General features: G+C 48.6%; 1 protein-coding gene across 4 annotated transcripts in view; it reads right to left on the bottom strand.

The window, feature by feature from the left end:
* Positions 1-14706, bottom strand: part of ADCY9 (adenylate cyclase 9) — a 186390-nt gene that overhangs the window by 70967 nt on the left and 100717 nt on the right. The window lies entirely within an intron of this gene.

Raw genomic sequence — 14706 nt, 5'->3', positions numbered from 1 at the left:
GGGATCAAACCTGCAACCTCACGGTTCCTAGTCGGATTTGTTAGCCACTGAGCCACGACAGGAACTCCAGGGGTCTTTGATTCCTTGCCTAGAAGCTCTGTTCACTGCAAGGAGCATATTAACAGTGTTGCTAAAACCCTTTGTGACCTTGGTCAGGGCACAGCACCCCCATGGCACGTGGTTTCTCCCATTTAAAAAATAAGACAGTTTAACTAGAATTATCTAAACTCCAAAGTGCCTTCTATTGATTATAAAATACAGGATTTAGAAAAATAAATAAAATTCTATAGCTTGATGGGGCCACTTTTGTCCAAGTTTTTGTCTATAATTTGATGGAGCCACTTTTGCAACATCTGGCAAAGGAAATCTTAAAAAGGGCCCCTGGGAGTTCTTGTCCTGGCACAGCAGAAACAGATCCGACTAGGAGCCACGAGGTCACAGGTTGGATCCCTGGCCTCGCTCAGTGGGTTAAGGATCTGGCGTCGCCATGAACTGTGGTGTAGGTCACAGATGTAGCTCGGATCCTGCATTGCTGTGCCTGTGGTATATAGCCTGGCAGCTGTAGCTTCGATTTGACCCCTAGCCTGGGAACTTCCCTATGTCACAAGTGTGGACCTAAAAAGCAAAAAAATAAAATAACTAAATAAAAAGGGCCCCTGAAGAGTAAGATGTATGTTAGAGACTTGGACTGCTCTGTCACAAACCTACGGAATCAGACTGTTGACAATCTAGCCACCAGCGACAGCACAGCTCAATATCAACAAACATATTGCATTTAACCCTGAAAACACAGGTATACAGCTATTTTCCATGCAAATCAGCTTTGTCTCTGGCTATTCATAAACCCACACATTGGGAAGCCTGAAACACAGCACCAGAGTGTTACTTTCAAACCTCAATGCATTTCAATAAGGTCTAGATTGGGAGCGTGCATCTAAATCTTCCAGCTTTCCAGGACCTGGCTTGCAGGCTGCTCCAGCACTCTGCACAGGCGTGTGAGCACCACGCCTTGCGTCTGTCACTTAGAAAAATCCATCTCTCAGGCACCACAGTGACCGGCTGCTGGCTCTCCTAACCGAGTCTGAATCCTATGACACTGTGCGGGCTCTGCATTGCTCAGGAAGCAGGCACGCAATAGACATTTGCTAAACTCCTACAATATAGTCTTCTTAATTTATGAGCATAAATACAAATTACAAAATCACCAGAAGTGACTCCAGACAAAGCCCTGAATTGAAAGGCTCAGTTCCATTGTTTAAACCCTTTGGCGATATTGGAGGGGACGCTGAGGACAAAAAAAAAAAAAAAAGACTAAAATAGAATGACTAAGAAGAAACCAAAGCCTATGTGAAAATGACCAGTTTGAGCTCTTTTAATTAAGAAGGAGCCACGTAATTTTGCTTCCCAATTTTCTTGATGCATGGGGGAGAGGAAAAAGACCTCAGATAACAACCAGCTTTGAAAATTCTTACGAATTTGCAGTTCGTGTTAATGGTAACACGGGGCTAAGCTTTTAAGGAATTGTCCGAGGTCACCTAGGTAGCAAGAGGCAGGGCTCAGCCTGAACCATGCCCGCCTTTTCTTAGTTTCCCACGTTTAGAGTAATCCACACACTCCGCACAGATTCATGGGGAAGCACACCTACATTTCTAATAGTAGCTTTGTAAATAAGGAGGAAACTCTTATCAGCCAGGAAACTTTGTTGCTTGTGTGTGTGTGTGTGTGCACACAGGCATGTGTATTTCAAGCACCAATCTCATAAAGGAAGAGACCACAATGCTGCCGCTCATCCAGAAGGAACTGCTTCTCAACGGTCAGGCAGTGGTCATTCCCAAGGCCGCCGTACAGCTATACTTCACGGAAGAGGACTGGGGTCAACGGTTCTAGCGCCCTTCCATTGAAAGCTGGGATGCATGTCTCTCTAGTAGACCTCCAAAAAAAATAAGGTTATCTAAAAATGCTGGGCGAGTCATTAATACAGATAATATTTTTGTTGTTGTTGTCTTTTTTGCCTTTTCTAGGGCTGCACCCATGGCATGTGGAGGTTCCCAGGCTAGGGGTCGAATTGGAGCTGTAGCTGCCGGCCTACGCCGCAGCCACAGCAACGTGGGATCCAAGCTGTATCTGCGACCTACACCACAGCTCACGGCAACACCGGATCCTTAACCCACGGAGCAAGGCCAGGGATCAAACCCGCAACCTCATGGTTCCTAGCTGGATTCGTTAACCACTGAGCCATGACGGGAACCCCAATACAGATAATCTTAAACCAAGACTCTTTACTAGTCTCCCTTATTAAGGTAATATCTCTCTCCAGTTAATGACTTGGGGGTGTACAGATCTGCTACAAAGTCATTGTGTAAAAAAGTCTTAAGTTCTTTAAAGGGGGAGCAATTGGATTGACAAAAAGGCTTCCTTTGCAACCAATGTACGTCAGTGTGGACCCTGAGACTCATACTGATGTTCACTCAGGATGGAAAGTGGTGGATGTGACGTGTGTGACACAGGGGGCCTATAATGACAGTCCTTAAAGCACTGCCTGCAGGTATAACCAAGAAGGTGCTTTGGACTGATGCATTTCCCTGCAAAAGCAGCTAGATGATCAGAGTTCTACGCCCTCCAACACACACTTCTTCACAAATAAATAGCATTTGGGCATCTTTCATTCCTTGCTTCCAATACTGCACACACCAAGGTTCAAGGACAGGCAGACAGCCTCTCTTCCTGAACAGTAGAGTGGAAGATGCGTCCAAGGCTACGCACAGACTTTGCCCCACAGTGTCTCAAAACCTCAACGTGTACTTCGAGAAGACAGGAGAAACAGAGCGTGGTTTGGGGATGAGCTCGCGTCCCCCTGAAGGTTCACCTTTGTTGAAACTGCAGGTGTCCCCTAACTTCCCCTGAACCTCTTACTCGGGCAGAGACGAGGCCTCTTGGTGGCAGTGGCTCCCAAGCCGCACTTGTCCTCCCCAGGGACCCACCCTGACCCACTTGGACTGGTGATGCCATCCTCCGTGCAGCCCCACGAGAGGAACCAGCTCTCCGCCGCACTTACCCTGGATGGAAAGAGGTTTGAGGCTGGGCAGGGTGCCAAGCAGAGAACTTGTCATTGGTTGCTGTCCCCTGTCATTTAGCAGGGAAAAGGAAACACCCAATAATCAGAAACTGTCAGGCCAAGGTAAAAGAGATTTAATTAATCATAAATACTGCTTTAAAGATGTATTTGCACTGCCATTTTAAAAGCAGAAAACGCTATTAACATTAGAATGACATCTCTGTTAAAAGAAAGTGACTACACATTGTTCAAATGTCAATTACTTCTTTGTTCTACACGGAGAAACCATCCTCAATGAGTCACACACACTTACTGAGAACACACTGCTTCATCCCTCGGTCACGTTCTCGCCCTTCTGTAACCACAAAACTTCTTGTGGTTCAACAAATGGCACTTGTCACAATGGAGTTTATTACAAAAATGGATCATTAAGACCTACCTAAGAGGAACACAGGCTACAGCTCTGTGATGGGAAATGGAGCATGGGAGACAGAACTGCTGGCACCACCTGTGAGAGCCATTCAGGCTGGCACCTCATGGCTCCTCCAGAGGAAGACCAAGCCAGCAACGACGGAGCACAGCCATGGGCCACACATCTCCACCCTTTCTAGAAGATGGGGACCCTAGATTCCCCACTCAGGATCCATCACTCTTCTTCCTCAGGGCGCAACTAGGGTCCTTCACGGACAAGAGGTCAGTGACACTGGTCTCCCAATGTGACGGTTTCCACTGACAGCCGGGCCCTCCAGTCTCCAGGTCACTCGTGACCCTGGGGCTCTCAAGGAGCCACCTGGGCACGGCCTCTGGGCACTCACTGGAGAAAACCTAATCATGTCTCCACCAAAAGAAACCCCTGGTCTCCAGCTCAAGACTCGAAACCTGAGCGAGTGACGAGAAGCTCCCTGGGGCCATCAGGACTTGAAATGACCCAGGGTCCCACATCAGTTATGACTCCAATAAGACAACAGTAAGCCCAGATCCAAAAGGTTTTACGTACACGGAAGCAGGGGCCAGGGAAGCAGAGGTCAGGAATCTCAGTACTCAGCAGAAGGGTTTACAAGCGGGAGCTCCCAGGAGAGCCTCCCAAGCTCATGGGAAAGCTGCGGGGGACTTCCGGTGCGCCACCTGCCGCATGTCTGCTTCAACCACCGTGGATGACTCAGCAACTTCCCGCCTCCACAGCCCAGCACGACCTAACCTGGGGCCGGGAAAGGGCCAGGGAAGCATGGCTGCAGGCTTTCCTGCCACAAGCATACACCATGGGAGGGCAAGCCCCCAGCTGGCCACCCAGGTAGGCACAAACCCCCGCAGGCGCGGAGCATCACCCACAGCACTCTTGACCCCACCAGACCCAAGCTCAGTCCAAAGACATGGGCTAACAAGACACTGAGCACTCTCTGCCAGATTATCTGCCAAACAGACACTGGAATCTCTGCAGCGACTCTCAAGTCACTTCTGAGCTGAAACTGAGTACAGACAGAATTTTCTGGTGAGGCTCCAGTAAACCCAGCACACTTCACTCCCACTCTGCCAGGGCCCTGCCGCCTCAATGGGCCCCTCACCCACAGCACCAGCTGATTCTTCCACGTGTCCTATCTTTTAGCTCGACTGCGACACAGATACCGATCATGACGACTTTCTTGAGACTAACTGGCTATGTCCTTCTGTTAAGGCCACCACTATAAAGAACTATCCCAAGATTGACGGGACACCGTTTTGAGGCAACAGCATAGACTTGAAAGTACCCATATTGCTCGTTGGCACCGGCTCGTGGAGTCTACCCAGCACGGGGGGGCGCAGGCAGGGACGGGGACCCTCCTGGGGCTGGGGAGTAAGTGCCAAGGCTGAGACAACCCTGAGAAGATGGGTTATAGACAAGGGGATTGATGCAATAAATGTACTAGAGGTGACAGGAGAGGAGCGGTACGACCGGGGAGGGAAGCACAGGTAAACCACGGGATCATGGCCTTACAGCTACAGGCAGAGCGAGAACTCTAAAGGTAGGTGTGCGCTCACGCAGCCATGTACGTGCCGGTGTGCTAGTGTGGAGGGAGCACAGACACATGAGCATCCTATCCATGTCCACTGAAAAGGCTCAGGAGCCATCATGTCCTGGCAGCAATGGACACACAGCACTCAGAACGTGGCTTCTAAAAACTATTCTCCACTCAAAGGAACCAGATTTTATTGGAGAAATGACCAATTCCAGGGCTGGGGAGAGAAGGATCGAGGTAAGCCTGAATGTATTGTGCCTAAAAAGGAAGTGGAGTTCCCATTGTAGCTCAGTGGGTTAAGAACCCAACATAGTATCCATGAGGATGTGAGTTCGATCTCTGTCCTCACTCAGTGGATTGGGGATCCGGCGTTGCCGTGAGCTGTGGTGCAGGTTGCAGACGCAGCTCGGATCTGGCATTGTTGTGGCTCTTGGTGTAGGCCAGCAGCTGCAGCTCCAATTCAACCCCTTGCCTGGGAACTTCCATATGTTGTGGATGCAGACCTAAGAAAGAAAGAAAGAAAAGAAAAAACAAACTTTTGTAAGGAAGTGCTCAAAGAATGAGGCAGACATGTCAAAAGTTCATAATGGCTCCCCCTGGCCAAATCCGGGACAATCTGAGCATCGAAGTGGATGAGAATAAATAACTCAAGGAATAAAGTAAGATCCCTGAGTCTACTGCTAGGAAGGGAGGGAGCAAAGACGGAAGAAAGCTCTACCTTCTAGGGGGACACCAACTAGTAAGTGCGAAATACATGATGTGACTACAAAACTACCATTGGGCAGCTATCATGCTAACTGCTTGAGTGTGTGAATCACCCAAGGATGCTAAAACTAGTGTGGAGAAGTTTAGGGAGAAACAGGATGGGCGCATGGCCTCAAAACTCGTCCCTCAAAATAGTTATCCGATAATCACAAAATGCTAATTAACTAACTTTACAGTGAAGAAACCTAGTAGACCCCTTGTCAACCAATGAAAAGTCTTAACTGACATCTCGGGAAACGGGACAAAGCAAAACTGTGCACCTTCCTTCTGTGACACACCTGGAAGGACGCAGCCCCATTCCTGCAGTCCTGCCAAAAACACATAACCCAAGTCTAATCATGAGGGAGCAGCAGACAAACCCAAACGGAGGGACATTCTACAAAGCAACTGGCCTGCTCTCTTCGAAAATGTCAAGGTCATGGAACACCAAGATGAGCCAACTGTTCCAGAGCAAAGCATCTAAAAAGCCATGACAAGCAATGCAACGTGTGAGCCTGCGTTAGCTCCAGGGCCTAGAAAGGACATTTTTAGGGCAAGTGGCAGAACGTGAAGGGGGTCTATGGATTAGGAGGCGTCTGGTGACAGGGTTAATCTCCTAATTTGGATGGGTATATGGTTATGGTGACTACACAGCAGAGTATCCTTGCCTTTTTTTTTTTGCCTTTTCTAGGGCCACTCCTGCGGAATATGGAGGTTCACAGGCTAGGGGTTCAACCGGAGCTGCAGCCGCCAGCCTCTACCAGAGCCACAGCAACGCAGGATCTGAGCTGCATCTGCAACTTACACCTCAGTTCCCGGCAATGCCAGATCCTTAACCCACTGAGGAAGGCCAGGGATCAAACCCGCAACCTCGTGGTTCCTAGTCAGATTCGTTAACCACTGAGCCACGTCAGGAACTCCCCAAAGTGGCCTTGCTTTTAGGAAACATAAAGGGAAGTATTTAGAGACACTGTCTGCAATCTGTTCTCAAATGCGTCAGAAAAAAGAGAGGGGGTAGAGAGAGATAAATGTGGTAGAACACCTAGGAAATCTGGGTGAAGGGCTGGCACAGGACTGGTGGGAACCCCTGACAGTTCTGGTCACAGCCATGGGTGCAGCTCTTTAGACGATCCACTTGGGCCGGACACCTAGACAGAAAGGAGTGTCAGTGATGCCTCTCTTCCTGTAGATGCCAAGTGACGTGTGACCATCCGTGCCAAGAGTGGCGACCAGGACACCACCAATTCCTGAGGGAAAGGCTATGTCATTTACCTCTGAACCCTGCACCCATGCCACACTGGGGCCTTGCAAGTGCTCAGACTGTGAGCACTCAACCAACATGTGTTGAATGCCAGCTACTTGTACTGGGCTGAACGGTGCCCCCAAAGTTCACGTTCCCTAGACTCTCAGAATGTGCCCTTATGTGGAAACAGGGTATTTGCAGATGTGACTGGTTAAGGTTCAAGACAAAATCGCACTGGACTAGGGTGAGCCCTAACTCTGGAGCATCCTTGTAAGAGATAGAACAAGACTCAGGGAGGCACAGAGAAAGCTACATGAGGGTGGAGGCACCGACCGGAATGCTGCGGCTCTATCTACAAGCCAGGGGACAGCCAGATTACCAGCAGCCCCTTGACACTGTGAGAGCCTGAGGTGGGTCCTTCCTGATCTTCCAGAAGGCAGCAGTCCAGCCATACTTTGGGTTTGGACTTCTGGCCTCCAGAACTTTGAGAGAAGAGGTTCTTGTTGTTTGAAATCACCCAGTGTGTGGTACTTTACTACGGCAGTCCTAGAAGATGGGCACACTCTTAAAAGAAGACTTACAATGGCTTTTACAGGAGTTTCCATTGCGGTTCAGTGGTAACGAATCTGACTAGCATCCATGAGGATGCGGGTTCGATCCCTGGGCCCGCTCAGTGGGTTAAGGATTCGGCATTGCCATGACCTGTGGTGTAGGCTGCAGAGACAGCTTAGACCCTACCTTGCTGTGGCTGTGGTGGGGGCTGGCAGCTACAGCTCGGATTCGACCCCTAGCTGAGGGTGTGGCTCTAAAAAGACAAAAAAAAATAAAAATAAATAAAAGGAGGCCAGGTGAAATTTTAAAATGCTGACAAGTGGGCCATCAGGTCGTCATTACTAAAGAAGCGTAAGATCTGTCTACAGGTAAGGGTAAAGTGAGAAAACACATCAGGATGAGAGAACTGGAAATGGTTAAATTACTCAGAGCTTCTACCGAAAACACAGTTGCAGTTTTTTCAGTTTAGTCGGTGAAACACAAAATAACTTCGATGTCTGAGAAGGGCTTTCAATGGGCACAGCAGCTCACCCTGCAAGCTCATCCTACAGCGGCTGGCGCACGGCCTGTAATGGCCCATTGTCCTGGGCAGCTGTGTGCGGAGTGAGCAGGAGCCACGGGCAGCCCGCACGTCGACGGTTCCCTTTTCTAGATTTAAAATAACATGTGAAAAACTGCCCACCGGCAAGGTCACACAGTATTTCTGGATGGCCTGGGAATGACTGTGAAGTCGGGGCCCCTAGAGATGGGGGGCCTAGGATGCGGCCAGCAAGCCCAAGTGCACAACATGCCGCCAAAGCCAAGTTCACCAGCCATTGGCCTGCAGAGCCCCCAGCCTGCTCCCTCCGGGTCCTGAAGCTGCCTTTCCACGTGTGCGGAGGTCTCCTGGACAGGGAACCCCGAGGGAACGAGGGTTTCCGTGCCGGCCCTGTTTCCCCTTATGACCAACCACCTCCAGGCCTCACCCTGCCCTCACCCCCGGGTCCCCAAAGCCCGGCCCTTCCCAGCTGAATCTTCTCAAAGCGCTGCCACTGACACAGTACATATTGTTCTAAGATATGTGTTCGTGTTGCAACGCCCCCCTTCTGCACGTAGGGTCCACAAAAGCAGGGATGGAAGAGCGTGTCTGTTTTCTCCACCGATGTGGGTACAGGGCCGAGGCTTGGCCGGGGCCGCAATGCTCAGCGAGTGTGCACTTGCAGAGCTTCCCAGCTTAGGCAGCAGAGACACCGGCTTCAGCAAGCACATGGGAATCCTGATGAGCAGGGTTACGTTCCATACTTCTCCCCACCACGAAGACTCGGGTCTTGTTCACACGTTCTCAGCATGCAAAAACAGAACCGGACCTTCTAAAATCCTGAGTTCCTGACACGGTGGGGCAAGGCCAGGACTAATTCCTCACGGGGCTCAATTCTGAAGTAAAATTCATTCAAATCATCTCTGAAACTCTTTTTTTTTTTTCTTTTTGGCCTCATGGGTAGCACACTGAAGTTCCCAGGCCAGGGATCGAACCCACACGGCAGCAGTGACAATACCGAAGCCTTAATCTGCGGTGCCACCAGGGAGCTCTGTATCTCTGCAACTCCTAAGATCACGGCTCGTCCACCTGGCAAAGCTTCTTGCTAGAGATGGTGGGCACAGGAAGCACCTGTGCTAATGAAAAGTGCAGCCCTAGTGCAATGAGTGTTAAAATCCACCGTGTTAGGCAACAGGATACTGTCTTGTATGCAACAAACAACTCTTAAGATTTTAGTCTTTTTCAAGGTTTTACCTCGGTATGTCATGAAAATCTTATCATTTAGGTAAATAAAATTCAACTGACCACTCAGAAATTCTGCAAGGTGAGAAAGAGGCAGAGACCAGGGCCCTGGTGGAAGGGGTGGGGCCCGGGGCAGACGGAGGTGGCAGAGCAAGTGGGGACAAGGTGGGGGTGTCCTGGGGAGCCTGCCGAGCCTTTCTTCCACACTGTGAAGGGACAGCCACGCTCAGAAAGCTAGTTCTTCCCAGCAAGTCACAGGTCAGCAGGCATTTAGAACTGCTCTTTGAGGAAACTGCACTAGAATAGAGCTGCGGCTTCCTAAATGTGAGTGACTCCTTATCAAAGATGCCTGCGGAGCAACAAAGCCCCTGCAGGAGCAGCAAGAGGAGCGGCTTACTGAGGACCTCTGGCAAATGGCTTTGAAGCCACTTCTGAACCCTCCCTGGGGAGAAGGGTTTGAAACACCTAGGCAGGGAGCTCTCGGCCAGGGCTGGGGAATATGAAAGTCAGCGACAAAGAGGAAGCAGGTCAAGGGCCCCCACAGACCCTTCCCTTCTCCCCCGAGGTGTCTTCAGAAAAATGAGTAACATCCTGAGTTTTCAAATAATCTCCTCAACATCAGAGCTCCAAACTCTTACAGAACATCTGCCTCATGCACAGCTGTCTTCCTACCTGCACAAAAATTCTGTGGCTCCAAAGCAAATTTAAAAGGGGCTTAGTCCTCCCAGGAGTCAGAACCAGCCCCCACCGTAAAACCACAATTCTGACCTCAAAACTGGTCTCTCGGGAACACCAGGAGGCAGCGTCTGATCTGTGAGGCCCGACAGACAGACACCTCCTTCATCTCCGGATCGGCGGTACTTAGCGCCTCCCCTGCACGTGGTGGGTCCTCTGGGAACACGGTCCATCATTATATTCCAACGCAATGGAGGCCCGAGATGTGCAGAGCTTTGCAAACTGGGCCCTTTTATTATCAGCCCCCAATGACAAGCACACACCCACCCTGCCCCGTCCCCACCCCTGTGATTTCTGAAGGTGCCTCCCCCCTTGACCACCCTGCACTTCAGGTCCTGAGCTGAAGTGGGCACCTGCAGCTGAAGAGCCCCTGCAGGGGCCGCACCCAGGGCTGGGGCAGGGCCAGCTGCTGCAGAGCTCTGCCTAAGACCTCGGTTCTTTCAGGTCACCCGTGAGGATGAAACCCACCTCAGTCTTATTCTGCTATGATTTTATGTCTACCATAGGTTTTGGCACATAAAGTAACATGTTTAACTGATGTTTGTTTTCTCATTTTAAAGGCAATAATTTTTTTTTTTTGCTGGAAATATCTAATAAAGAGAAAAGCATAGCGTAATGAAAAAATAAAGATGATCAGCAACCCCAGCCCCAGAGCTCAACCACTCTTAACTTCTTTCCTTCCTCTCCACTGTTTCATGATAACAGCTTTGTCGACATAAAATTCACATACCGTTCAATGTACCCATTTAAAATACAGATGTGGGCGATTTTCAGTGTATTCACAGAATACTGTGCCACCATGGGCACAGGCAATTGAGAACATCTCTGTCAGCCAAGAACAACCCCTGCTCCCTGCAGCAGGCACTCCGTGGCCTCCACGTGCGTTCTTCGGTGTCCGCGCGCCCACCATCCTGTCCTGCTGGCTTCCCGCTGCCTGCCTTGCTTCTCAACCTGCCACCTCGCAGCGAGTGCCACTCACTCCCCACACCCCACAGGACAATCTTGACTCCACTCAGGGCCTATCTAATCCCAAAACTTCTGCAAGCACTTAAGGGGCCCCACTTAAAATAGTCTCTCCTGTCTGAAATGTCACTGTTAAGGGGTAATTCCTTGTTAGTAACAGGGCACAGCCTCCTCACAGCCCGCCCCCCCCGCCCCGTACAGCAAGGACCGTTCCCAGCCTCACTAGAGAAATGGGAAAAGCAGGCCCAGTAAAAACCAAGGTCACAAAGGCTTTGAAGAAGGAGAGCTGGGGTTTGAACCCCAGGCAGCGTGATGCCAGAGTCCAGAGGCACTTAGCCCTGCTCCTCTCTGCCCCTTCCCCGGGAGATTCTCTCCGATGCAGTCACGGCAGAGTGATATCACAGGGGCAAGGACCCATCAGGCACGTTCCCAGAGAACCTGGGAAGGGATGAGTGCTCAGTAGGCTAAAGGGCCGGGGCGGGGGCGTCCGGGGTGGGGGTGGGGGGGCTAGCGCTGTGAAAGGTGCAGGCAGAACCAAGTTTGCGTCAAATACATCAATGGTACCAGTCTCAGAATTCTATCCTTGCCAGGGGAGGGGCCCTAGCCTCCTTTTAGTCAAACTAATTGTTGCTAATTAAATTTATCTCCTTGAATCCAGGAGCTAAAAGAAGTCCCTCAATTAAAAACCACTGTGACGAAGGGTAAGGGAACTGGGGGGTGAGGGATACAACCCAAAACACCGTGATTACGGTCAGGCTTTAGTCTGGAAAGCAATTCACTAACCCATGAGCAATGGCTGTCTCTACAGGATGGGAACAGTGAACACTTTGCATTTCCACTGTAGACATTTCATACGGCTGTATTTTTATAAGAAATGTATACCCCTCAGGATGTTGAAAATAAAGATATAAAAAGGTAGCTTGCAGGGATGGGACAAAACTTCTGGAAGAGGGAGTGACAAGCTTGGCAAAACAACTCAAAAAGTAATGAAAAAAACGGGATGCATTTGTCAAAAGCAACCATTTCAAGAATGGAAATCAATTGAAAGCATATAACAAACTGAGAAGTATTCATTCAGAAAGACCTACAGAACCTCACATTAGAACAGTGGCGGCCTGTGGCATGTTAGCCTGGGGTTCTACCATGCTCACCCCATCACGGACCATGGCACTGGATCCAGGGAAGAACAAGCTGTGAAACGGGGAGCTCCACTCCTGGAGGGGATGACTGGATGTGGGGTAGAGCATGTGCCCACGGGTGTTGTCATCGACCACAGCGATCACGGAAAAGCACACAAGGTCAACACCTCCACTAGCCCCAGGGTGCAATACGGATGGGGTAAGAGACAGACCAGCAGACCAGCCCAAAATACATTAGGCAGGTGCAAAAAATAAGCACATCACAGTGGGCAAGGATAGGCTCCCACATGTCCCTGGTGTCCTGAAAGGGTGCATACAGCAGGAGAGACTGCAGAAGGCTCTAGTTATCTACCCATTCCTGGCTGAAGTGAGGACAGGCACATGCACAGAGAAGGCGGCAGGCCTGGCAGAAAGTAAACCAAAGCAGAGACCCACAAAGGGCCTGAACCTGGAATGTGCTCCTCCATCGCACACAGATCCACTGCCAAATGATGACGCTCGGCTGGCTTGAGATGTTTAAACACAACACTGAACAATCACTGGCTGACCATTAAGCTATGCTGATCCAAGGGCAATGCTTAGGAGGCCAGGCTTAAACATAAAAACAAGTTAAAAAAAAAAAAAACGAACAGGATCAGCAGCAGCTGCACACTGCTAAGACAGGCTCTAGAGAATTCATCCAGGCAAGTTGCAAATAAAAAGCAACACTGACAAACCTGGATTTTGTCAAGGGTGATCTGAACCCAGAGTTGCTACATTATATAAACTATCAATTTTAAAAAATCAGAGGCAAAGAAACATAAATGGATTGTAAACTAGGAGTTCCCCGGTGGCCTACTGGTTAAGGATCTGGCACTGTCACTGCTGTGGTGCAGATTTGATCCCTGGCCCAGAAACTTCCACGCGCTATGAGCGCGGCCAAAAAAAAAAAAGAAAGGTATTAAGGCATTATGAACTATACTCAGGGAAAAGAGTCATCAATAGAAACTCTAAGAGGACCCAGATGTTGAACTTAACAAAATTCAAAGTAACTATTATAAATATGGTCAAGGAAATGAAAGAATCTGTGTTTAAAGAAAAAAGGAAAGTGTGGCTACAATGACTCATCAAATAGAGAATAGCAAGAAAGGAACCAAATGGAAATTTTAGAGTTCAAAAGTACAGTAAATGTAGTGGAAAATTCATTAGAGAGGCTAAACCTCAGATGTGAATTGGCAGAAGAAAAAAAAAATGAGCGAAACTGAAATTATCCAATCTGATGAAGAAATAAAAAAAAAAAGAATGAAGAAAAATGCACAGGAGTTCCTGCTGTGGCTCAGTGGAAATGAATCTGACTAGCATCCATGAGGATGCAGGTTCGATCCCTGGCCTTGCTCAGTGGGTTGAGGATCCTGCATTGCTGTGGTGTACGCCAGCAGTTACAGCTCTAGTTCGACCCCTAGCCTGGGAACCTCCATATGCCACTGGTGTGGTCCTAAAAAAAAAAAATGCACAGAATCTCAGAGACATGAGGGATACCATCAAAAATATCGACACACACACACACACACACACACACACAGGAAGGTCCAAACGGAGAAGACAGAAAAGAACAGGAAAAATAATCAAAAAACGAAAGGCCAAAACTCCCCACATTCAATTTAAAAAAATTAATCTTCACATTCAACCAACTCAAAGTAATTTTAACAAACCCCAAGAAAGATAAACACTAAGAGATCCGTTAGATGCTAAAAGCCAAACACAAAAGGGAAAAATCTTGAGCACAACAAGAGAAAAAAAGAGGCATCATACAAAGCAGACCCATGAAAAGATGAACAGCTGACTTCACATTAGAAATGATGGGAACCACAGCAGAAATACAAAAAACCATAAGAGAATACTATGAACAACTGTATGGCAACAAGTTTGACAATCTGGAAGAAATGGACAATTTTCTAGAATCTTACGGCCTGCCAAAACTGAATCAAGCAGAAACAGACCAACTGAACAGACCGATCACTAGAAATGAAATTGAAGAGGTCATAAAATCACTCCCTACAAATAAAAGTCCAGGACCAGATGGCTTCACAGGTGAATTTTATCAAACATATAAAGAGGAATTGGTGCCCATCCTCCTTAAACTCTTTCAAAAGGTTGAAGAAGAAGGAATACTCCCAAAGACATTCTATGAGGCCACCATCACCCTCATTCCAAAACCAGACAGAGATACCACCAAAAAAGAAAACTATCGGCCAATATCATTGATGAATATAGATGCAAAAATTCTCAACAAAATCTTAGCCAACCGAATCCAACAACATATCAAAAAAATTATACACCATGACCAGGTTGGGTTCATCCCAGGTTCACAAGGATGGTTCAACATACGCAAATCAATCAGCATCATACACCACATTAACAAAAAAAAAGTCAAAAATCATATGATCATCTCAATAGATGCAGAAAAAGCATTTGACAAAGTTCAACATCCATTCATGATCAAGACCTTCGCCAAAGTGGGTACAGAGGGAACATTCCTGAAT

Source organism: Sus scrofa, chromosome 3 (genome assembly GCF_000003025.6).
Source record: "Sus scrofa isolate TJ Tabasco breed Duroc chromosome 3, Sscrofa11.1, whole genome shotgun sequence".
NCBI lineage: Eukaryota > Metazoa > Chordata > Mammalia > Artiodactyla > Suidae > Sus > Sus scrofa.
This window is presented reverse-complemented; position numbering and strand designations above follow the sequence as displayed.